The sequence below is a fragment of the Typopeltis vanoorti genome, chromosome 3 (genome assembly GCF_054136105.1).
Source record: "Typopeltis vanoorti isolate ZY-2024b chromosome 3, IOZ_Tvanoo_1.0, whole genome shotgun sequence".
Classification (NCBI taxonomy): Eukaryota; Metazoa; Arthropoda; class Arachnida; order Uropygi; family Thelyphonidae; genus Typopeltis; species Typopeltis vanoorti.
In genome coordinates, this window is record NC_143551.1 from 82,035,731 (window position 1) to 82,060,297 (window position 24,567).

Below are 24,567 nucleotides of genomic sequence, written 5' to 3' on the forward strand. Positions count from 1 at the left end.
GTCAGAGGCAAATAGCATAGAGTCAGTACCGTCGATAGGGTGTAGCATAGAGCGCCCTTATTAAGCCGCGCCGTGAAGCGCGGCTTAATAAGGGCGCTCGTTCAGCCATATTGCGGTAGGCGCCGTCGCTACGCTGACAGTTCCTGTTAGCGTAACAAGTGTGGAAAGAAGTTTTTCCAAGCTTAACTGATTAAAAATTAACTGCGAAAAGCAATGACCCAAGAAAGATTGGTTTTCTAACAACTATATCGATAGACATAGCTTATAATTTAAATTTAAAAGAGCTTATAGTTTTATTGTGCAATATCCCCGTAGAGCAAACATTTGATTAATATTATTATGCAATCGTTTTTCATTAATCTCTTGTAATAAAAACAAAATAGCAATTGGAGATTTTCTTACATTTTTTGTCTTATAAATACATCAGAGGCGATATTTAATTGTTTGCCTCAAGGCACGATTCTGGCGATGGCCCTGCTGCTGGTCGGTAATCGTGAAATAGTGTTGATCACAATGGGAAAAACAAAGGGTCTTGCGGAGTTTGATAAAGGGCTTATTGTGGGTGCCCATCTTGCTGGAGCCACAATTTTGTACACAGCAGAGCTGACTGGTTTCTCAAATGGTGAGATATCTCATGTGTTTAATCAGTGATAAAATAACCTCCTTGCTTGTTTAAGAGGCGTAATTATGGTCCTAAGACAGTCTGTCAGGAACGGATTGCCGTCGTCTGAGAAGGCTTGTAAGGACAAATAGAACTTCCTGTGTACAACGATTGACCGAAACATTTAATTAAGGCTGTTCGCGACCCAAATATTACCGAACTATGAGCTGGAAATTGAAGAGGATCGACATTGGTAAGAGCATGTCTATACGTGAAATAAAAGTTTCTAATTTAGTGGCCGATTGTGTGTGTTGCTACACCACTTTTTTACTTGAATGTGGAAATATTATTTCTGCGTTGATTTTCCTTTTGGTATTTTTGCAGGACACGCTCTCACTGATGAGACCTCAATGAAGATCGAACAAGTTTGGATAGTAATTCTTTCCATAATGAATGGCCATATAATCTGAAAGGAGGTGCTATGCATTATGGGATACTAAGACAATATATTCAGGCTACATATACAAGTACAAGTAACATAGTTGTGAAGATACTTCAAGATCTAGATTTTGTTTGCTCATGCTTGGTTAAAGGATTAAAACAAGAATATATTTCTTGTTATGTATAATTGACAGAACTGTTTATTTCAACCTAGACAGCTACTTAACATTAAAATATTTTGACCAAATGCGATAAAAGTGGCTGATAACTTAAGAAAAAAAGTAGATACTGAGGATTTGGAACAATGCAGCAATGAACCAATGCACAATTTGCAATACGTATTTTCGTCTGGACTAAATGTATAATATATTTTTATATTATATATTTAGTCAAAACACTGTATTTGTAATATAAAAGATGAAATGTAAGAGGGGGGGGGAGGATAACAACCTGTGTGTGTGATCAGAAAGAATGCAAGTCCACTGCATACCCTGGTGGTAGTATTCTAAAATGAAATCAAAAGTGAAAAGTTTGATTTCAAAGTAAACTTTCATGATATCAAAAATCAGAAACTGGTGTTGCTTTATACTGGAAGCTATATTAAATACTGATTACATCGTATACAATTGAATATTGTTTCTTAACGCGAGGAATCCGGTTATAAATCGAAATCAGTATAAGATATTTAGATTCGCAAGATCATTTACAAAACATGAATTGATCAGATTGTTTTCATTTTGTTATGGGATCGTTTATTTATTCGTTTGTCCTGAGATATTTCTTTTGGAAAGGATTTTAATTACAGCCACTTCCCGACTTACGTCAATTCAACATTACGTAAATTTTTGCCGATCTGTGCAAACTTAAAAACTCATGGAAACATATTTTGCATCCCGTAAGAAATAAATGGAGGACACCCGAGAAAAATACGAAGACGGCGTAACTGCTGCATATAAGCAGCCAGCAGTTGACGCCTCTTGGTTAGCGCTGATAATGAATTACATTAAGCTGAATGAACGCTTACCGTATGTTACTATTGTTTTGGACCGAATACTCGCAGTTGTGACGCCGGTGTTCTTTTTAATTTCGTGTCAGTGTTGATTATAAGATGTTTGAAACTAGTACTTGCCTTAAACATAGTATTGTACATTTCGAAGCACGCTTTTATTATTTTACTTGTGTGAGATAAAAAAATTGACTAAATAATTCTATTTCCATGTTCTTCGAACATTTTTTTTTTGCTTCGATCAAATCAGCGCATATAGTTACGAGTGTTGCATGAACATTAAAGAAATACGACTGAAAATTCGACTTAAGTAAAGTTCTGCAGAACGCAACAGTTGTGTAAGTCGCAGTGGCTGTACTTTGTCTATTGTTTCGCATCATTCTACTTACTGGTTTTGTCGTAATATAAGAATACATGCCACATATGAATATATATATAGTGGAAGATATCGTAATATTTTGAATATAGGCGATAACTTTTGGCAGTAGTTCTTAAGGAGGGTATGCAATACTTCCGTATAGAGGTATGCTTTCCTCAAGTGGGGAAGGTCCCAGTCCTGTGGACACGCCGTGAGTCCACCACTGGTACGATGGAATATATGTGATCGAATATCTATTACTTTTATAGACGAAGAAGTAATTTATACTTCTTCTATGAAAACAAGTAATTTTGGTTATTATCATCACCGAAACCCACTGGCTATTATTATTATCATTGAAGCAGTGCATAATTTTAAAGTTATAGACAGCACAAAAACGACAGCACGGATAAAGTAAAAATTATTTTTATTCCAAGACCAATTCAGTTCTTTAAGATCTTTTATTTTTATTTATTTTTATTTTTTTACAATTATAATATTTAGAAGTTTAGACCTAAGAATCAAAAGGATCACAAATATAAACAGTCTCGTGAATTTTTCACATTTACATCAGCTTGATAGTTCCTTCACGGATGACTTGCCTTAAATTATTGTGCGAGTATGTCGATTTCCTTTCGATGACTTTATTGGAAACAAATACAAGTTACATTGTGCCACTTTCTAGTAAAGGAAAGAGATGAAAAAGCTTCATGTGTTTAACGATTCAAGGAATTTTAATTGAGCATTTGTATTAAAAAACTGGCCAAGTCAGAGTAACCGATGTTCACCACCATCCTTTATCACCTCCTCCTCCTCCTCCACCACCACCACCACCACCACCTTTACCTCCTCCTCCTCCACCTCCTCCTTGGTTAAGAGATATTGGAACTGCCAAAAGAGCTAGTGCTACTTGAGCCCCTCCTCCTCCACCGCTTCTTCCTCCCCCTTTTCCTCCTCCCCCTCCCCCTCCCCCTCCTCCTCCTCCAGCTCCATCCCACCAACCCGCTCCACCTCCTCCACCTTTAGAACCACCTCCACCCTGTCCAATATTTAGAGTTACTGGGATAGCCTGAATTTGTAGTTGCTGACCTCCACCACCACCTCCTTTCCCTCCACCACCGCCGCCAGCAGGCCATCCTCCACCACTATTCCATTCAAATCCGGTAGCCTCCACTGCAAGATCGCCTTCATTTCCTTTAGTCGATCTGGCTGTAGGCTTTGGAGCTCCAAGCGAATAATTCAACAGGACCACTAGGGATAAAGCCGCTATCTGAACCTGTATAAAAGATATAAAACCGACTTTTAGAAAGAATACAAAATTCTAAACAGTATTAGATAAAGCTAATCTTTCTGATGCTATTACTAGTTAACTTGAAAAGAGAGATGAAAAATTCAGGGATCAGTGTTTGTTATATCTGCATATTTCCCAAATTTTAAAGCGATTTAAATTCCGTATTTAAAAATACAGTCAACAGTAAAGAGAGAAAAAGGTACCAATAAATTCAAAACCATATCTAACATATTAGTAACGTTGACATTAATTTTCTTCAGAAAACACCGTTAATGATTCAGAAGTAGCTTCGGAAAGCATTTACCATGCTCGTCTCTGGATTTTTGGAGTATAATAACTTCGCCCCGCCTACGGTACTAACGTTTTATAAGGCTGACATCGTTCGAGGATGGAAGTATCACAAAAGCAAAATATATTATGAATTAATGTTCATATATTTTCAATAGCAGAATTACTATTAAATAGCGGAACAGGCTTTGTAAAATAACATCAGGAAATCAGTTTTTGCATACTCTCAAGATGTGTGGAAGTAATGAGCAGCCAGAGAAGGTGTAGGTCCACATAATTCGACTTTATTATAAATGCATATTCAATCCTATGTAAATGTAGAAAACTCAGTTCCTCTAAACTCTACGAAATGGTTTAGCTAAGAAGTGTAACCTGGTTTTAATTATCATTAATTATCACCTGACGAATGCTTTAGAAGTTAGCGGTGCTAAGCCTCGAAGGTAGCATCGTAGCATCTCAAAATTCGACTGTCAGGTTCGAATAAGATCACTTTTATGATATTTAGTGGAAAATCATCGTCGTCTCTGTTCATGCACTAGTTAATCACAAAACTCAAAACGATGATGGTGGATACGCAACAGAAGTGGAACAATTATATTAAAGCCTTAACACACCTGACAAATTCTCCAATATTGTTCAACAATAATTATCAGTAATGAACAATAATGAAAATCTCGAAAATGCAAAAGACACAGGCACACATAGAAATAAGCACATTCCTAATTAATCTCTAATAATTAACGGGCTGAAACTGAAATCAGACACGTGGCGTTCTTTGTATTGCATTTTCTCGAAAGATAGACAAAATAATAACTTAAAGAACGGAGAGCCACACTAGCCAATAGTTTCAGAAATAGATTTACAAACTGCATCGTTTAGATCATAGGTTCCCAAACTTTTTCGGGCCACCGCCCACTTTGCAAGACATAAATTTTGTAACGCCCCCCATTATAACAGTTTTCCGCGTTCAAGCCGTTTGATATTTTTGACGTAAATAGCAACTAATGATACATTACTGCTTATGCCGTTAAATTTTTAAAAAGACCTGGCCAATATCTGCTTCATCTTGAACACAGTTATTGCTATACCGACTTTGGCCCATATGTAAAAATTGTAAAATGTATGCTCGAATATCATTATGCACAGTTTCATACAATGGTTTAAATATGAAAATGTGGAATATAATTAAGAGATTGCATTGCATTAGTAAGAATCTTATTGTAATAATTAAAACACCATCAAATGTATTAGATGGTTTATTTCGAACTTACAAAGTAAAAGTAAAAATACAAAGAAAAAATAACAAATTAATGTGAAGGATGAGCCTGGTGCATTTATAAAAGTTTGTTAATATCGGGTTCAGCTTTCGTTAAAAACAGTCATAAATCGCCACGCGCTCAGTTATATGCAATCGGTTCCTTTTCGTAGATAGTAAATTCACTACAGCACTAAACCCACGCTCAGCCAAATAAGAAGATGGAAATGCAATTAAAAATTTCTGCACTATTTCCCATAATCCAGGGTACAGTGTCGGTATTGATTTTTGAAGCCAGAACTCTTGGTATCCAGTTTTGAATTTTATTTTTAGTTCTTCATTTGTTGTGAGTTCTATGAGTTCCACTTCTAAATTTGATGATCCTGCTGTGCTTACATGTGAGAAAGGATCTAGAACCCAATTTGGTATATTCATTTTTAGAATATCCTTGCATCCCTCATTGAAATCAGCATGGAGAACCTCCAAGTGTTGGCAGTATGTTGGCAGTAAGGAAATCTTCCTTTTTGAGAGACACTGCTGATAAATTTGAAAAGCGGCTATATTCCCCTTGGCCCATATTCCGCTTGAACAGAAGAAGTTTCCTTACAAAAGCGGCAATAACGTTTTTTGTTTTAATTAAATTGAATTCATCACTTGTAGTTGTAGATTGACTTCATTAAATATTTTATAGAGGTCTGTCAAATAATCGATGTCATTTTTGGATGTAATCAGGTTGGCCCGCAATCTGTCGTCTCTGTTTTCTAGGAACTCTAGTACTGAATCAAACAAATTGTATAATCGATTCAGACAAATACCTTTTGAAAGCCAGCGAACTTCTGTGTGAAGCAGCAAACGATTAAAATCTTCATCGTTTTCACTACAAAGTTGGCTAAACAATCTGTCACTCAATGAATTGCTTCTAATCTTGTTGACTATTCTAAGAACGTAATGGAGCGACGTTATTAGAGTAGTGACAAATCAATTAGAAAAGGGGTTTTATATATTTTATATATATTTTGAAATGAAATATAACGAATATATTTGCTACTGTAAACATAACCTATTATACACACATATATACATGCTCTATTTTCTCAATGACATAGAAAATTGACATCTATTTCTATCTGACATGGTAAATTTTCAAATGATTAAATAATTGAAATAGAAAATTGATAAAAAAATTGATCGTGTAAGACGGGCATAAGATGAATTAAAATGCAACATTTAAATTTTAAATGATTATCTAATCGCAAAATCACGAAAATAATTAATTTTTAAATATATATTATTAATTTCCTCTATAAAGAGCCACCGACCCCTAGACCGCCAGAACGTCCCCAAATGCTTTTGATCTAAACCATAGGCTCCCACTTTGGGAGCCTATGGTTTAGATCAAACAACAGTTATAAGAAGTATAAAATAACTATTTTTCCTTTTGTCCTTTGAAAAAGACAGCCATAATAGGATCTTTTTGATTTACAACCAATGCTTTCGAAATGGTAGATTATTTTAATTATATTGATGCTATGTTGTAAGTGCTGAATTTTCCTAACATGATAAATAAACTTAGTAAAAATTTAGTATATCTATTATGAGTCTCGCTAAAGTCTCACTTTAGTATTCGAATAAGTTTTGAAAAGATCACAATTGATACATATTCTGCGCTTCTTGTATTATGGCTTGATTTCACGTGGTGAACTGGTTTGCGTTTCTCACTTAGAGAATGGGAAAATTAATAAAAAAGAGAAGAAAGTTAATGAAAGTCAGAGGATGCTACATTTAACTTGATCACGAGAAAATTAGCGAAGAACTGAAACTTGTATTTAAAAAGTAACAATCAAAGTTGGTACTTTCAAAGAAAGCGATTATTATTATTTAACAAAGTGCTAGACTTCCGTAAAAAAAATAAATTAAAAAAAAATTAATATTACAGTACGTTAACTGCTCAAGACGCATAAAGAGGCGACTTGTGCAGCTACGGTTTTAAGTATCACTCTGGTGCAGGGAAGCAAAAATTCTTAAAGAATTTATGATTTTTTTAAATTTAATTTAAATTTGTTAGATGATTCATTTTTAATGCACTAATTATTATTACTTTAGGAAATGGTTGCCCCACTTCTAATTTTGGGCACAATGCGCCATTCTGCCATTCTATCAATTACATTCTTTGTATAAAAGGCCCAGAACTTGAGAAGAATTCTGCAGTGTAGCTTTTCACAGGACGCCACTCTTTTGCTTCCTCTCGGTTTTGTACTCTGCCTTTTATTTTATTTTATTTTATTTTTTTGTTATTCGACTGTCCATGGAATATGCCTTTAAAGTGACAAGTGCAAAATATTCAAGGATAATTAAATCACTTCAATTATTTGTAAACTTTTTCACTAAGTCACATTATGAATGATAATAACCAACGTACTTTATATTAAACTCACTTTCTCATATGTTTTCCTTATTAAAATATCTGTCTGAATGAAAATCAAACTCGATGAAGTGTATCGTAAGTGATTTTAGATAGGTTAAATAACTTGTTTTCGTTTTGAAATTTGACAACAGATGGCAGGAGTTGCCTTCATATTTACAAAACAAGAATTTTTATTTTCTATTGGATTTTTTTTTTGCTAAAATTGATAACTGAATAAAAAATAATAAAATAATACTACTGTTTGTTATGATATTACAGTGAACTATGTTTACATCTAAGCAAATAAATGAAATACCTGAGATAACCAACGTTATCTGTTAATAGTATTAAATTGTTAACTTTCGGTCATCTTGTCACGGTGAGTAATAGCGTAATTGCTATTATTTTTCTTGATGCTACAATACGACTACATACTTGGTGAATACGTATACTAATAATACGTAACATAATGGTTTTTCATAAATTTAAACCACAGACAACTTTATCAAAAGTGTGCGCGTGAGCTCACACATACACACAGTACTACAATTTGCAACAATTCTTAGGTCGAATTTTCGGAGATTATCCTTCCTACTGAATTAATCTTTAATTACTTATTTACTTTTCAACGACTGTCAGTTCAAAATCGATCATCGAACAAAGGATAGAATGGGTGAAAGGTAGTTCATACCTGAAGATATTTGAGTTCTGGTACCTGTATAGGTATCGGAATATTAACCCAAAACATTTTTGATGAAAGAAGGTTAGCAAAGACGCAAACGTAATCATGCACTACTATCATAGTACCGCATGATCATTACAATGCACACTCCTTAATGGTACATATCAGGAATTTGATGATGGGAATAATGATATTTTAGACGTTCGTTTAAAGTTATTTTTATTTAAATAGTGAGTGTGCGTGTGTTTTCAATTATTTGTAAATTTTTGAGATCTCTACTGTGTATTGCACGTATTTTAATAAAATATTAAACGTATTATAAAAATTTAAATGAACATTTGATTAAAACCTGCAATGATTCAAAAATAATAAATTTTGAATAGAAACACATGATTGGACAATAAGAAAGTACATTTTTTGTAGTCATTTATTTTTTTATCGATGTACGTAAAGATTTATATTACTGTTGTATGATTCATATTACTGTTAATTAGAGATTTTATTCGTTATAATTAGCAGACTTCAGGACTCGTGCAAATTATTCTATGTTTACAAATTCTGAATTATATTGTAATCGCTAAAATGTTTCTATGCTTTCTGCTCCTTTAATGCAGCCATTTACCCGAGCAAAGAAAAAAAAACCTTCCCTTTAAAAGTCATGAAAAGCAAACAGCAAAGAATTGCCTTTGCTGTTCTTCTCCTTTCTTTAACTTTTTGTGATCCCTGGTATCTCTCGGAAAAATTTCTCTCATCACCTTATGTCTTAGTCATATCATTTTTTTCTACTTATTCACCCACTCTGCAGTGTTCCCTCCTTCTGTTCTTACAGCACACACTCATTGCTGTGATATTACATGTGATGGAAACGATTCAAGGGTTAGTGTCAAAGTTTCCTTGTCCCTCCAAACGAAATACTAACAAAGAATTAATGTACAGTAATTCAGAGGTGGTCTTACTAAAGCCTTATTCGATGGGACATCACACATTTTTTTAATCTCTTGTCAATGTTATTGTTATGACTGCGTCGTCCTCATTGCAAAAATGTCTTCAAAAAGAAAGACATTTTAAACTATGTCCTCTGAACATCGCCTTCTCATACGAAGTGTGTGATACCAGCGTATTTTCTTCCTGGAATTCGAATTTTCATGCTTAAAACAAGCAAACCCTCCGGAGATCGCTCTTGCTTTGTAGGCTTAGCTACTTCATCCATAATTTCATATCGACCAACCGAACTTTTGAAGTTCAGCAAGGGAGTTCATGTTAAAGGGACATATTGCAAAAGTGAAATCCGCTGTCATTCAAAGGTATCTTTGTCTTCTTTGGCAGTATAGTACTGCCAGTGTAGTAATAGAGATTTACATTTTTAAGTTCCAAATTACAATATCTTCATATATACTACCGACTGTTATTCTTACTCCTATAGCTATTGAAGGATAGCTATAGGAGTAAGATCATTCAGCATCATTCCTAATAGTTTTACCCAACTTTGCATCAAGCATCTTCCTTCAAATCATGCAAAAAACATTACTGTATAAGTTGAACAGTAGTAGATAGAGCCCTGTATACATTTTTGTAAAGAAAAGTTATTTTATATTGAAGACGGTTTTACTTATGTGAAAAAAAAAACAATACATGGGAAAAAAGGTGTTTAGGGTACTTGTAAACATGAAAATATAATTTTCAGGCTGACTCTGAACTGTCTGATGATGTTTTGTATCTGTCAAATAGTTTAAAATTATGCATGATTCTAACAAAAATAGCAAACGACTGCGCAACAGTGTTTATCTTAGTTATTTTTTGTCGAGAGCAAAATAAAATTATTCATTCCTGTGTATTATTACGGTTTATTTCTTTATATTTTGTTCTTGCAATATAATTTGTAACTGAAATGAAATATTACTTAACAAAAGTGTCTTAAGATTAATTTGCAACTCTTAATCCATTACGATTTTAACTTATTATTGACTTTTACCTTTATTGCCGCCAGTTACATAAAACGCATGGTGCTGATAAAAGAACAGAAAATGATACAGTAGGAAAAATAGTACACATAGTTATTTCTCTCAACCATATATTTATCATAGACAGTGAAAGTCGATATGGGCGGACAAACTTCTTAACCGACTGGTTGCAGGAGGGATTGTCAGTATTTGAGCGAGCCAGATAAGACAATGCTACTAGTTAGTCACTATGTAATTTATGGTGATAAAAAATCTAAGGGAATGTGATATAACGAAGAAGTGTTTTTGGTTCAAAAGAACTGCTTATTACGAGGAATTAGAAAAAAAAACAAACTGACAATAAAGTTTGATTACTAGATTTCTAGATGTCAGAAAGATGCGTGCAGTTTTGTTGAATTTCATGATGTTGAGCGTTTAATTCAGATGGAAAAAGTGAGCCTACAGTAAAATGTTCCATTACGTGTGTAATCTGAAGTCTACTTCTTTTTTTAATTTAAATACAGTATGGTGCAAAAAAATAGTACTGAATAACTACAATGATATATGTCATTGAGCAAGTTTCAGACTGTTTTTTGCGCCATACCGTATTAATGAGAACGTGTCCTAACATGTAGAAACAAACAGCAATAATCATTTCGTTCAGTCGTTTCGCATACAAATATTTTAAAACTTAGTAGTAGTCCTAAGAAGTGAGTTAGTGGAACTAGACTTCACGTTTGAAAATTAGTTATATTATTTATTTATTTTACTTTATTTATTTATATTTTTTATTTTTATTTTGGACTCCCACTGTCCTAAGCACGAAAGGCTAAACCAGTAGAACATTAGTATCATGGATAGGCTGCCTTTTTTCTATATTTTAATTCATAATTTTTGTTTGTTTATTTTCAGGTCTCGTTCTCTAGCACGCACGCACGCACACACACACACACACACACACACACACACACACACACACACACACACACACACACACACACACACACACACACACACACACACACACACACACAATAAAAATTGGTGCTATTTATTTTCAACAACTCTGCTATTTATAGTTGTTATTTATTAGATGTTGTTTAATTAATTAGGAAAACAAGAATTAAATTTGATAATTAAAGCAAACAATTAAAATTAAGAATTGAAAAAGACAGACTTATCCGAGAATAAGAAGTTCGGACTATTTTCTGTACACTACATAATTAACAAAAGTAATATCGTACACTGGTATTTCTAAATTGCTTCTCAGTTTGAACATAAATTAGCACCTGAAGAAACCTTACCTTAAAAATAACCAGATGAGGGGAAAAAATAAAGAGAGATTTTGCAAATTTTAACTGGTGATGAAGAGAAACATTCAAATTTCCTTCCGTTTACTAACCAGTTTGCTAACCAGTTACACAAGTCATGCGTAAATTTTAGAAGCTACTTTTCATTCGGAAGCGGAGGCATTTTACAAGGGCACTTTTCACTTCAATAGAAACATAAGCGAGAACATCAAATGTTATAAATCAAAAAAGGGAACATGTATTCCATAATTCTTAATATGGTCATTTAAATTCTATTTACACAAGTAAAATGACAGTACCTCGATTCTCAATAAAGGCGATATTAATCGAAAAAATGAATAAACACAAAAGAGAGGGTATATCTCCATAAATCACATTCAGAACAACTGTCTTCCTTCTACTTCTTCATTTCTCTAATCTATGCCAAGTGGTGTGTTTATGCCAGCCAAGAGTTTCGTCGATCTGCCTCTGTTTCTCCGTCCGTTCGGTTTGTACACAGTTAATCATTTTACTAGTTACTCTTTCATGTGACATTCATTTTAGATATTATTTCCATTTATCTCTGTATTTTTCAGCCATTTCTGTTATTGTTCTCTTGTTTAGTTTTTTCGATATGTCTCATTTCGTTTTTATTTAGTCTAGTATAATTTGTTGTTCTCATATATTGCATTTCTGCGGAAGTGATTCTTTTGCGATTTCTTTTCCTTATTGTCCATGCTTCTCTTTCCTATAATAATACTGGTTTTGATAAAATATTATACATTCTTCCTCTGCTTTTCGTTGGTTATTATTTTTAATGTTATTATTCTGTTTGCTTTAGAGAATTTATTTTGGTACATATATGTCTAAATCGCCATTGTAACTTATTGTATAGTTCAAATGATAAAAATTATTTGCCTTGGTAATAATTTTAATTATTTGAGTAATTTTCTTCAGATGGAAATTTTTCCAATTGAATAATATTTTTTTTCATAGGAAACCGACATATATCGTCTTATTATTATAATCTAGAATTTGTAGATTATTTTCACTCATTACAAATATCACTTGATCATCTGCAAAAAAGTAAAGGTATCTAATTTTTTTTTAATTTAAATTCTTTCCTTCTTTGCTATTTATTCTCTATTTCATTTCACCTACAGGATAAAAAAACTGTAAGGCGATTAATCACATGTCCAAAACCTTCCAAATATGCTGACATTTTATACAAAAAAATGAGATTTAACATCACTGAATTAAATATTTTGAAATCCATATGTATTGCAGATCATAAAGAAACACTAAACATTTTGCTCCCTCTTGTCGCTGTGTAATTACTCTAACAATTGCGTTTTCAATTACACTCTACAAAAATAATATGCTGTTATTCAAATTTCCAACAATGAAAAGTAGTTGCTTCTCATCCTTTAAGACTCGTACGTGCCTAGGTTTAACCGGATTGATACTTAAGTCTAAATGGAAATGTTCAACTTGTTGATTTTTTCCTCTCAATTCATGATTAGATCTTTCATTCCTCGTTATTTTTATTATATGGTTCTTTATGTTTTTATAAGATATTTTATATTTAAAATGCAGAGAACTTTTAGAAATGTGCCTATAAAAGAAGGTATGATTTTGCTAAACCAAATTGTGGCTCATGCCGTTTAATTCATTCGGGAAACCTAATGAATTAAACAACTCCTGATATTATAACAGCGTTCTTAAAATTGAAGTAAAGAGGAATTTTTTAAAAAAAAAAAAAAATCGTTCGTAAAAGGGATAAAATCGTTGATAAAACTGTCTGTGAAAACTCATTTCTGATAACTCATCTTACGATTTAGAGCTATAATAATAGAGTTTGCAACAAAAGCCAATAAAACAGCTCCTCTTTTCTTATTCAGGCATAAATAGCAAATAAATTGTTCCAGACATCTAAATACGTGAATAGAAACTATTCGATTAGCATGTTAGGATCGGTTTTTTTTTTTTTTAGTTCCTAGATTTCTGTATTAGAGATCGTAATTTTGCTTCAGCGTCGTACAAAAAGATTCACATACCCTCACCAGGTTGTTCATTTAATTATCTCTTTACAAAATTCTTTTTGTAAAGAATTTTGTAAACGTTATAAACAAATCTTTTTCCTTCTTAGTTTTTGACTTATAAAGTTTTTGACATTACGCCATTAAGACATTTAAGTGCTGTGGCAAAAGAAATGAAATAATATAGATATTTTTATTACGTAATATTTCTGCAATCATATATTCCAACTTACAAGTTCTTACGATAGGGTCGCACAACACATACAAATTCCATCTAATTACTTTATTTTTGTTCTCTGGAATGTACCCGGCATTCAACTGCTCCATATTAAAAATCATTGAGAATGTCCGTTGCCATTTCCAGTTGATTTTATTAACATCATTATTGTTATTCTATTTATGATTTCTAGTTCCTTTAATGATTCTACTTCAACTCTACCATTCTAAAAAATAAATCTGAAATATTACACGAACAACTAACGATTGAGGGCCACTTAAAATTTTTCTAACAATTGTATACGAAGAAACTTAGCTCTCTAAATACTGACTTACTGTTTATAGAGAACAAGAACAAAATCAGATTTTACAACTGTCATTCTTTCTGCTTTGCCAGCTTGCTACATGCTGACTGATGCAATTACCTGTTTCGTTGTCAACATGGCCTCATAAACATCTGATGTGCATGGCGTTTTGACGTGATAATCCCTCGATAATCGTCACTTCAGTCATCTTCCTTTGATGCACCTTTCCGGAAGTGCTCTTAAGCCTTTGTGCAGCGTAATCTTGCCATCTCTGAAGACAGTCGCAGTGCTAGCACGGAAAAGGCGTAGTCTTTATAAATTGGCAGTTAATAAGTTCCTCATGCTTGGTATGTGGATAGGAACTCCTAATAAGGAAATCCAAGAGAGGGTATCATCACACACACACACACACACACACACACACACACACACACACACACACACACACACACACACACACACACACACACACATTTATTTATAAAAGTTAAGGAAACAAACATTGTACTCTATATGGGGCGTTCGCCATATTCAAAATACAGATGGGTAGCTGAGTTGCAATGGCGCACCGAGAGGGGAGGCCAAGGGGCCTGGGCATCCCCCAAAGAAAAGGAAAAAACACTAGAAAATTTTCCAAAATCTTTTCCTAATTAAAATTCATTTTTTTTTATTTATGTTGTGTCTTCTATTTCTATCCTATTTATGAATTAGCGATCACTGCAGATGCTCAGCCATAGGTCGTATGCGATGCGTAGTGTGTATTTGCAAATCGTCTACTCAACTCGCCCCTTCCCCCAAGGTTAAATAATGAGCGCTCGGCCTCCTCCAAGATTAAATCCTGAGTGCGCCGCTGCTGAGTTGTGAAATGTTGAGACACATTCACAATATTTATATTACATTGTGTAAAATGCAAAAACTGCGTAAAAATGTAAAATGCTCACGTAACACGAAGTCTACGTATAATATGTATCATATTCACTTCAAAAGTTATCATATGTTTACTTCATAAAATATATGATAACTAATATAGCTACAGTAGAATTTAAAATAATTCAACAGAACAGTTGAGTTTTCAAGGTAAATTTTTTTTTTATTATTATTATCCTAGAACACACATTCTCAAGTGCTTGAGAATGTGGATATCTTCAAATGTGGTTGAGTTTGTTTCGAAACTGTGGAGATTAGGTAATAACATATCCACAAAATAAACCTCACTTAGATAACAAAATAAATGTGTTATCTAAGTGTGAGAGCTCCAGCAAACTAAGCCATAATACACATCTATAAAAAAGAGTAATGTGAAGCAATATGACTTAATAAAATACTTCATTTCTTCATAAAGGACTAAGGATTAAATAATCCAGGAACTCTACTCTTGAAACCAGATGAAGAAAACGTTTCTCAATCCACTTTAGGCCTCAGACGAGGGTGGTGGTCTTATACCAGGGGATAGAAAGTATCTACCACCTATAAAAAACATTGAAAAACATTCATGCCTCAGCGAGATTCACTGAGCTCTACAGTTCGGAAAGCGGAGATGTCATCCACTCTGGTGGGGTGGGGAGGAAGTACCAATTATCTTTCGTCTGAGATCAGATATCTCAGAATCATTTGAAAGGCCTAGAAATATTCCAAGATTGAAGATACTTCAAGCGTTCTTGAGGTATCTTAAATCGTATAGCAAGAAAATATATATTAAACAGTCAAACCAAAATAAAAAGGGTATAAAAGCAAATTGACGGAATAAGCTATAGTGCCTTCTATAAGTTGAATAAGGCTCGCCACAGTCGAAGAAGCCATCCACATATGTGCGCAGATTCGAAATGGTGGAGACGAACGGTCTGGAGCTATAGACACTTGTAAGATGGTTTTCGTACAAATGCACGCTATTGTAGACGCGACTACAGTACCCAACTAGTGCTTCATGGTATATTATATTTTAAAGTCATTTTCACTTATCTTCCTTTAAAGAAGCCAGTGAACTAGAATTCAAGTCTCAAGCATTTTGCTTATCTTTTGAAGATGTTGACGGTCATGTTTCAGCTGTCTACGTGTAAATCATATGTTGATATCACGGATATATGTGAATCATATTTAAAAATATTGAAATACCTATTGGTCCATTCTTATTATCTACTGGTTTATGCAATTTCATAAAACTCGAAAACTGGGGGTACATTAGATGACTACTGTTTCAATATGAAATAATTTTAATGTGTTTTAACATAAATAATTTGATTAATGAGAATATATCACATACAAATAACGTAAAAGAGTAAATTTTTATATATCTTTTAACAAATTTCTTATTTTACATATAATACAGCAATAATAGCCAGTACAAACATGTGAATAAATTACTATGCATCACTAGTATGTATTGTTCCTTTATTTTATTACACTATCATTAATGAAGTATATTATGGTGAATTTTAATAAACTAACAAGTTAACTGATATGCTAAATAGTATTTTATTAGTGTTGTTGTGATATTTATTATAAAAAAAATTATATTTTCTGGTTAAACTACCTGTTTTATTTAGTCAGTGATAAAATTAAAATAAAATAAAAAAACTGTGAAAAATAGGATCATTTATAATCCAAACGAAATGACAGCATGATTCTTAGCAATGATGACAAGCCATCATCATTTATGCAAAGTGACTCGAGATACATTAGCAATTGCCTTTGAAGGCTAAAAAAAAACAATTAATTTATTATTCAAGCGCAGTCTCGAGAATGATGCGACATTTAGTCTTCAGCTGATCCTGTCTAGATTTTTATGAGGCTTTCCAGATGAAGATGAGTTGTGTTAGCAACGCACCTTCATCTGAATGTTTCAGGATGAAAACTCCCATTTTTATACACGCAAAAGTGAACACACCAGTCGGAGAACACACACACATAATTAACAGCAGTGCCGTAACGAGGGCGTAGCGAAAGAGGCGCCCGTCACGGGCGCAGCTAGGTTTGGGGCGCAAAACGTAAAATATGTAAAAAATAAAAAATAAATAAATAGATATAAAGGTCCGCTGTTTTATATTGTATTTTTAAATTTCGGCGATACGCCGCTTTAGACAGATTCTGCAGCACACTGTAACTCATTTTGATGAGGGTTAATAGTAAGTGTTTAACATATTTCATTTAGTAAAATTCAACTTGTTACATTTAAAATTTTCAAACTTTTTGTCATTTTTGGGTTGTGGGGGAGCAAGTTAGACACTTGCCACAGGCGTTTCATACCCTCGTTACCGTACTGATTAACAGTCATAATATTCTGATTAATGGCCTTCGTATTTTGGCAATATCCATTCTACCTATGCCAAGTGGTTATTATATTCCAATCATATGTGTGTGTTTTTTTCTTTCACTTGGCTGAATGCTAAATTTCTACATTCGTGAGGTACTTTTATCAGCTAATGCCGTATATTTTTATTACGTGTAATTAAAGTTTAGTTATAAAATATGATTATTATCAGTCTATCAATGATAATCAAGTAGAATCTCCTTAACAGCGACGTTAAGATACTATAAATGTACATTTCTGAAAATATGTCTGCAGATTCGAAATTATGGAAACGAACAGTCCAGAACTATTGATGGAAATAACAAAAAGACGAAAGAATCCCACTGTGATAAAATAATAAATATTATTATTACGTAACACCACCAGGGAGTCCAATGGCTCATCGAGGGAGGTCAACTACTCTGTAGTTCTCCGTCTCCACTACTCATTTCACCAACCGCAACTATCTTCATCATCTACATCAACGCCAACCACCACTACTAGTATTTTCACAGACAATCACAAACATCTATGCCCACGGCGAGATTCGAACCCGCAGCCTTTTGGTTGGATACGCTAACCATTCAGTCAACCAGGCCGGTAATAGTTAATACGCATAATATGCGTATTAACTATTGTTAATACGCAGATTAAGTTATTATTAACGTTAATAATAACTAGATGAATAATGTCCATCTAGTTATCATTAACGAAGTCCCATTTGGTTGTTTATGGTTAGTCGCTGCTGTTGCGCAACTTGGAATGCACTCCAAGCCAGTTGTTCAAATCAAGTCCAGTTTGGTTTAATCCAAATCCCTCGTTAATCTAGTAGATTTGTTTTCTTTATGATTAGCTATAAATCATTATTCTATAGCTCTGCTTACGTTTGCTGGTTGCGGTGAAGTGATGGGCAAAAACTGCTGTTTTTGTTTACTATCATACAGAAACCTAATATTAACAGGATGTACCCGTATAAACTAATAAGGTTACATCCTGTATGATAAATGCGCTTATTCTCTGCTGGTTTTTCTGTGAGGTGTGTGTGTTGGGGGGGGGGGGAGTTTCCTGGAATAAAACTCTGTACCGTTGTATGATACCAGTTAGTTTCATCTTCAGTTGAAAAGCTATTATAAAGATTCCTAGAGTCCTAGACTGTATTCGAATCCGGTTCTTTCCAGTGGGCAAAAGCCTACTGTAGAGTGTTTAGGCTAATATGATCTTGCTCATTAGAGATCACAAGTAGCAAAAACTCATGTTTGTAGTCCAAAGCAGAGTTTTTAACTTATTATACAAGAGCTAAACTTATTTTAAAGTAACTTACAAGTTGAAACCAATGTAATAGTAGTTTCAATTTGTCTTGGGATATCCAGATGGGGGGGAAAAAAGATACATTTCAGGCTAAGTGTGCAGCAGTCATTTCTAAATGCATGCATTGTTGTTTTTGAGCTGGATGACTTATCTTTTCGAAGCACATCAGTCTATCCAATATTGATGCCATTCAGAAAGTAATATCGATTATGCAACGAAACAAAAAACTGAAAAGGAAACTGCTCGAACTACGAGCCTTAATAGTAACAGGTTTAGCGGGTCTTCATAGGAATAAAGCTTTATTAACTTTCAGCCATTTATATTTATTATTTATCATCCTCCTCCTCCTCCTCCTCATCATCATCAAATTCTTGCCATGTACCCTCAAGGGGGTGTACAGGACATGATAGTACTACATGAAAAATTTACATCATTACTAACTTCCTATCTACAATTTTCCTCCAAATCAATCTGTTACTTGTCAAGACTCCAACATTATCAGATCTTATATTCCTATCGTCTAAGGCACTCATTTATTAGTTTATTATTTATTAGCCAAATAATTACAGTATATTGGAAAGTGAATATACATATGTATGAATACAGGTGCAGATATTAACTGATAAACGAACAGATGAGAATGGTTTACATGAATCTTATGGCCAATTTCATGCATTAGAAATCGTTACTGGTTTGATTTTAAAGAATTGTTAGATTAGTGCTATAAAATGACCATTCTGGTGACAGTGATCAGAGAAAAACTTATAAAAATTGCAAAAGGCGAAAATTAAACGTTTATGTGAAATAGTCGAGTTTAAAACAATTAGAATATTTTAATTGATAAATTTTATATTAATTTTCTTTTAAACTTTCATATAAATTTTACATGTTTTAATTTTGCCAATCTGATTCTCTGTTAGCAAGTAATAAAAAGATACATTGAATAATATAAGATAAATATTTTTCAGAAATTGATCAGATATGAATTAAATAAAACTCAAAATAAGCAATGCAATGGAATCGTGATTACCCAAAGTAAACCGTATCAGATCAGCCCCAGATAAGAATATTCAATTCATATGCAAACCTGGCTTTTTTTACTAATTATTATAGTCAGCAGTAGAAATATTTTTGAATAACAATGAAAAACGTATTGGTTGAAATATTGTTTTTATATTAGGAAGATGAACTTTCTTCTTGCAGTAAAATATTACAAGTAAGCAGAAAATAAAATTGAAAATAAAATCATGCATTTAAGATAATGCATGAAATGTTCATTTTCAATACAATTATTGGTCGAACTTGTTCTTTACACTAACTTTCTATAGTTGAAAATTCATTTTCCCCATTTAAAAAAAGAGCAAACAAAACAGAACACTAAAGCAAGCCTAAGAGGTAAAATACCGTTTCAAGAACAGAAAAATATCCCGATGAAGAGAGAATACAAAGAATTTAACGAAAGAACGTTGAATTAAAAGTGTCAAATAGTGAATGAGTAAATAAAAAATATATAAAAAATCAGATGATTTTCTTGAATATACACTCCGATACAGTCAGACTCCGAGTTATCAAGATAAGAATTAAAATCTTTAGTATGTATATTCTAAATATTAAAAACGAATCACAAACAAAATATTTCCCTCTGGAAAAGGAACATTCCATCCTACGAAACTTATGCCATTAAGTAATGAGAAATAGGGAAAAGTCAATATTGTACTCTAAGCTTATACTTTGAATCTTGGATCATCTTATAGGATACCTATTTGCATCATTGAGTGTACCTACTTAATCACGAATATAATACATACCAGGAAAGGGTGGATCTATCATTTAAATTAAAACAATTGCACTAACGATTGAATATTATTCACTAATAGACTTGTTGGGAATATAAGTGAAAATAATAAAAACAAAGTTATTTGCTGTAGCCTTACCTTGGTTCTCCACATTATCAAGATCAGAGAGAATGAAAATTAAACATTTATTCATTTATCACTGCCGCTTTTTATAAGTGAGTGCATCCTGCACGTGGGGGCAACGACTGTTCTGGACAGTGGAGTTGAAGCTCATAAATCTTTAGACAAAATAGCTTTCCTCTTTGGAGGTCGTTTCTTTAAGAAGGATAAAGGAGAGAAGTTGCGATCTCTCAAGCATTGCAGCACATAAAGCGGGGTTAACCGTCGGCCAGTGACCTCGTATTAAATGCAGCGGTCGTCAGTTAAAACTTCTATTGAACTAACAAATGAAATGCTTAATACACGTGGCAGGCCATCAATCTTCAGTCCATTCTTTTCAATTCGTTGAATCCCACTCTTACCAATGGAGTGTTTTCAATAAAGAAACAAGAATTTTAATACAAGAAAATTAATGACTATTACATGAATCTGTACTGTTTTCCTTCAGGCCTGACAGATGTCGCTATTCATACAGATCTTTATGTATCAGTGAGCAGCGAAATCTATCTGCATATCTCTCTGAATATGCCGAATGCATAACCAGTGTGGTAATACGGACAGAAAAACGTTGGTATGTAATTGTGTATGAGATTCACATATCCGGTTTGTTGAGAGATTTCTAATAAGTAAAGGCTATATGTGTCATAATTTGGAAGTTAACTTTTTAAAGCCCTTAAAAAAATATAAATATTTCAACTGTAGGAAAGTTTGAAGGAAGTTGCTATTAATGAATAATTGACTAGTGAATTATATATGATGTTAGTCATCAAACAGATTTTATTAAGGCGCGAAGTAAAAAAAAAATCTACAGGATTCTGGAATATTATTAACAAAACGGAGTGAAAGCCTTTTTTTTTGCATTGATAATCTATAAGAGGAATGGAATTCCTCTCAAAGAAAATTATATTAACTCAGTGTAATTAAAGAAAACAAATCGATAATTACGATATATATTTAATCATAATTATAATTTTTACTTATGAAATGAATTGTACTTATGATATATTCAATCTCGTATACAAAAAAATGATTACAGACAGCTTTCTTTAGGTGATATGCATTCTTATTTGACAGACAGCGTGCAATTTCTAGTGGTATAAATCAAATTTCATATATAGCACAGAAGGGATGCTGTATATTGTTTCGTTTTATTTTTAGTTACAACAACTACAATCTTCGTAATTTCTTTTATTGTTTTCTTTTCCAAGACTACTATTTTAAATCTTTAATTCTAAATTTTTTGTACTAAGATTACTGAAATCGTTCCCACAGACATGAAAATTAAAACATTTGTTCCACATTTCATTTAAGCTCACCTCTTTTACCAAACCCTTGAAATAGCGAAAGGCTGTTAGAGATTAGACTAAAAGGCGCCCTAAGAAGATTAAATTAAAAAGTTCCAATTACAAATTCTTACCTAATGACTGCTATGACTACTAGCGCCGTTTTTTTCTTCAGCTGCTTCGTATCTTTATACAATCCTATTAAAAAATCATCGTTTATTATTATTATTAGTAGTAGTAGTAGAAGTAGAAGAAGAAGAAGAAGTAGTAATGTTTAATTATATATTTTTTAAATCTTTAATTAAAGCGATTAGAGCAAGGAATATTCACTGCAGTGCAGAAAATTCCAATGCATCGTGCTCTGTATGGACATAAAGCTGACATAATCTCTTTCTTTAATTTACTTTTATAAGTTCAACCATACAGACTTAATCATGCTTCATACATATTAATGCTTCTGTACCGAATTATACCACCAACTACCAAATGGTATGTATCCTAATACCAAGTTGCAGATGGATAAAAATTTAAACGGACAGACATGACTTAGAAAGCTACATCTAAATTTCGTAAACTTTAAAATCCTTTATTTCCTGTGAGAAATTACGGAGCGTAAAGGGTTGTATATAGATGTTACCCTTTAAATTCATGCAGTTTTAAAATAAATGTTTTCGAAATAAATGTTTATCACATTCTCAGAAAAAAAAAATTACCATAATCCATTTGAAACCTGAAGTTAAGTTCTCATATCATCTAAGTTTGGCCTCCAGCAAGTAGGGTTGTGATCTCACACTAGGCTACTACAGTGTCTGCCACATAATTACTTTTACAGACACCTAATGGAATTTGTGAAAATTATTAGGTTGCACTCTCCAGCTGTCCGAGCGTGAGATCACCACCCTAGAGGATACGTTATCCAATCAACTGAGACATTTTCTATCACCAGTAATACTACCAATTATTCATGTCTACCAGGTTACCAGACACCTCTAACCACTCTTCAAACATCTTAGATATCTTCCTTACTAGTTGATTCATCTAAATACACTATGACTATTGTCCCTCCTCTAAGCAATTCAAACCACAATCTGGTTGCGGATCTCTTCCTTCATGGAGCAATACGCACACGACACTCAATCGTGCATTGTGTGGAATTACAGAAATGCCAAATAATGCGAAATAATACTTATTGGGATGGAAGTATTTATTCCCCATTCTATCCTTTCCGTCCTATGTCTAAGCCTCAGTTCTCCAAAAATGGTTCCAAGGCTGTACAAGTGAAGAGAAGAGCTAACTGGCTTTCACAAATCTTCATCTTCATAAACTACTTATACCAAAGTTCGGATTAGCTGCCAAAATGAACATATCCAAAACTAATTTTCAAAGAGCTAGAAACAGACCAGAAGGCATGACTGCTGTCTGGACAGGTTGCAGAGAAACTGGCATCCTGTCTTTGGTCTTCTCACATTTCTGCTACTGTGTTGCCAGCTTTCTGACTGAATGCACATAAACGTGATATTTGGTGATTCCTTGTCTTCTATGGAACTAATGCTGGACTTCAACAAGGCTCTATTCTTTTTCCTATACTCTTTCTTCTATATATATATATATATATATATATATATCAATGATTAATTCCAACTGACCACCAGTCCAATAAACTTGGTTTCTGCATACATTGTACTTCCCCCTCCTTTTCAATTGACATTTGCAAACCTTGCAATACACAAATCACCTCAATCTCAAGAACATCAACTTGCATTACTCCAAATTCCGATCTTCCAACCATTCTTCAATGGAGTTTAGATAACCATGGCAATTTAAACGCTAGAAAAATGCAATTATGCCTTATTTCCAACAATAAAATTATTTCGGTCATAATAATTATTATTGTATTGTTTACTCTGCCATTCACATTTTGCAGTAATCTTCATCATTTATGCAACTCTTCCCCCCTCCCCACCTCCACATATATAACGGCGTGAATTTGCGATAAAAATAGTTTAGAATCTGAGGGATGCGATCATTCACAGGTTAGAAAAAAAACTGATAATACAGGATATGTATAACGCCTCGACCATTTTAGTTCAGTTACAATCAAAATTACTATACTTATATATTGCAACAGGTTTAATGAGTAATGTATAGCGTATCAACGAAAATATTATATGGATAAATACAAAGATTAGCTATTCAGAGACTGAGATTCAGTCTGCTGGTAGCAAAACAGCAGCCGGTAAACATCAAGTGGACATTCTGAGTACGATAAATGCGGTTCATTTATCATACGTTCATATCGAACGTTCATGCAGTCATAATAAAATAAACAAGCGTTGGTGTGAAGATAAATGTAACAGATGGCGGAATGAGAACGAACGGGGCGTTGATTTGCAAAACAAAAAATTCTCTAGTAACATTCCAGATCCTAGTCAAAGATTTTGACCAAGAACGAGTTGCCGGTAAAAACACAAAAGCTTACTAACCATATATGGGTAGGTAGTGCATAAATACACTGTTTGTAGTGGTTGTTCAGTTTCTTAAAGATAAAGCGATTGTGCTTGCAATCGCTTTATCCAACTCGCCTAGTCCAACTTGCTGAACAAGTGGACCAGGAGTTGAT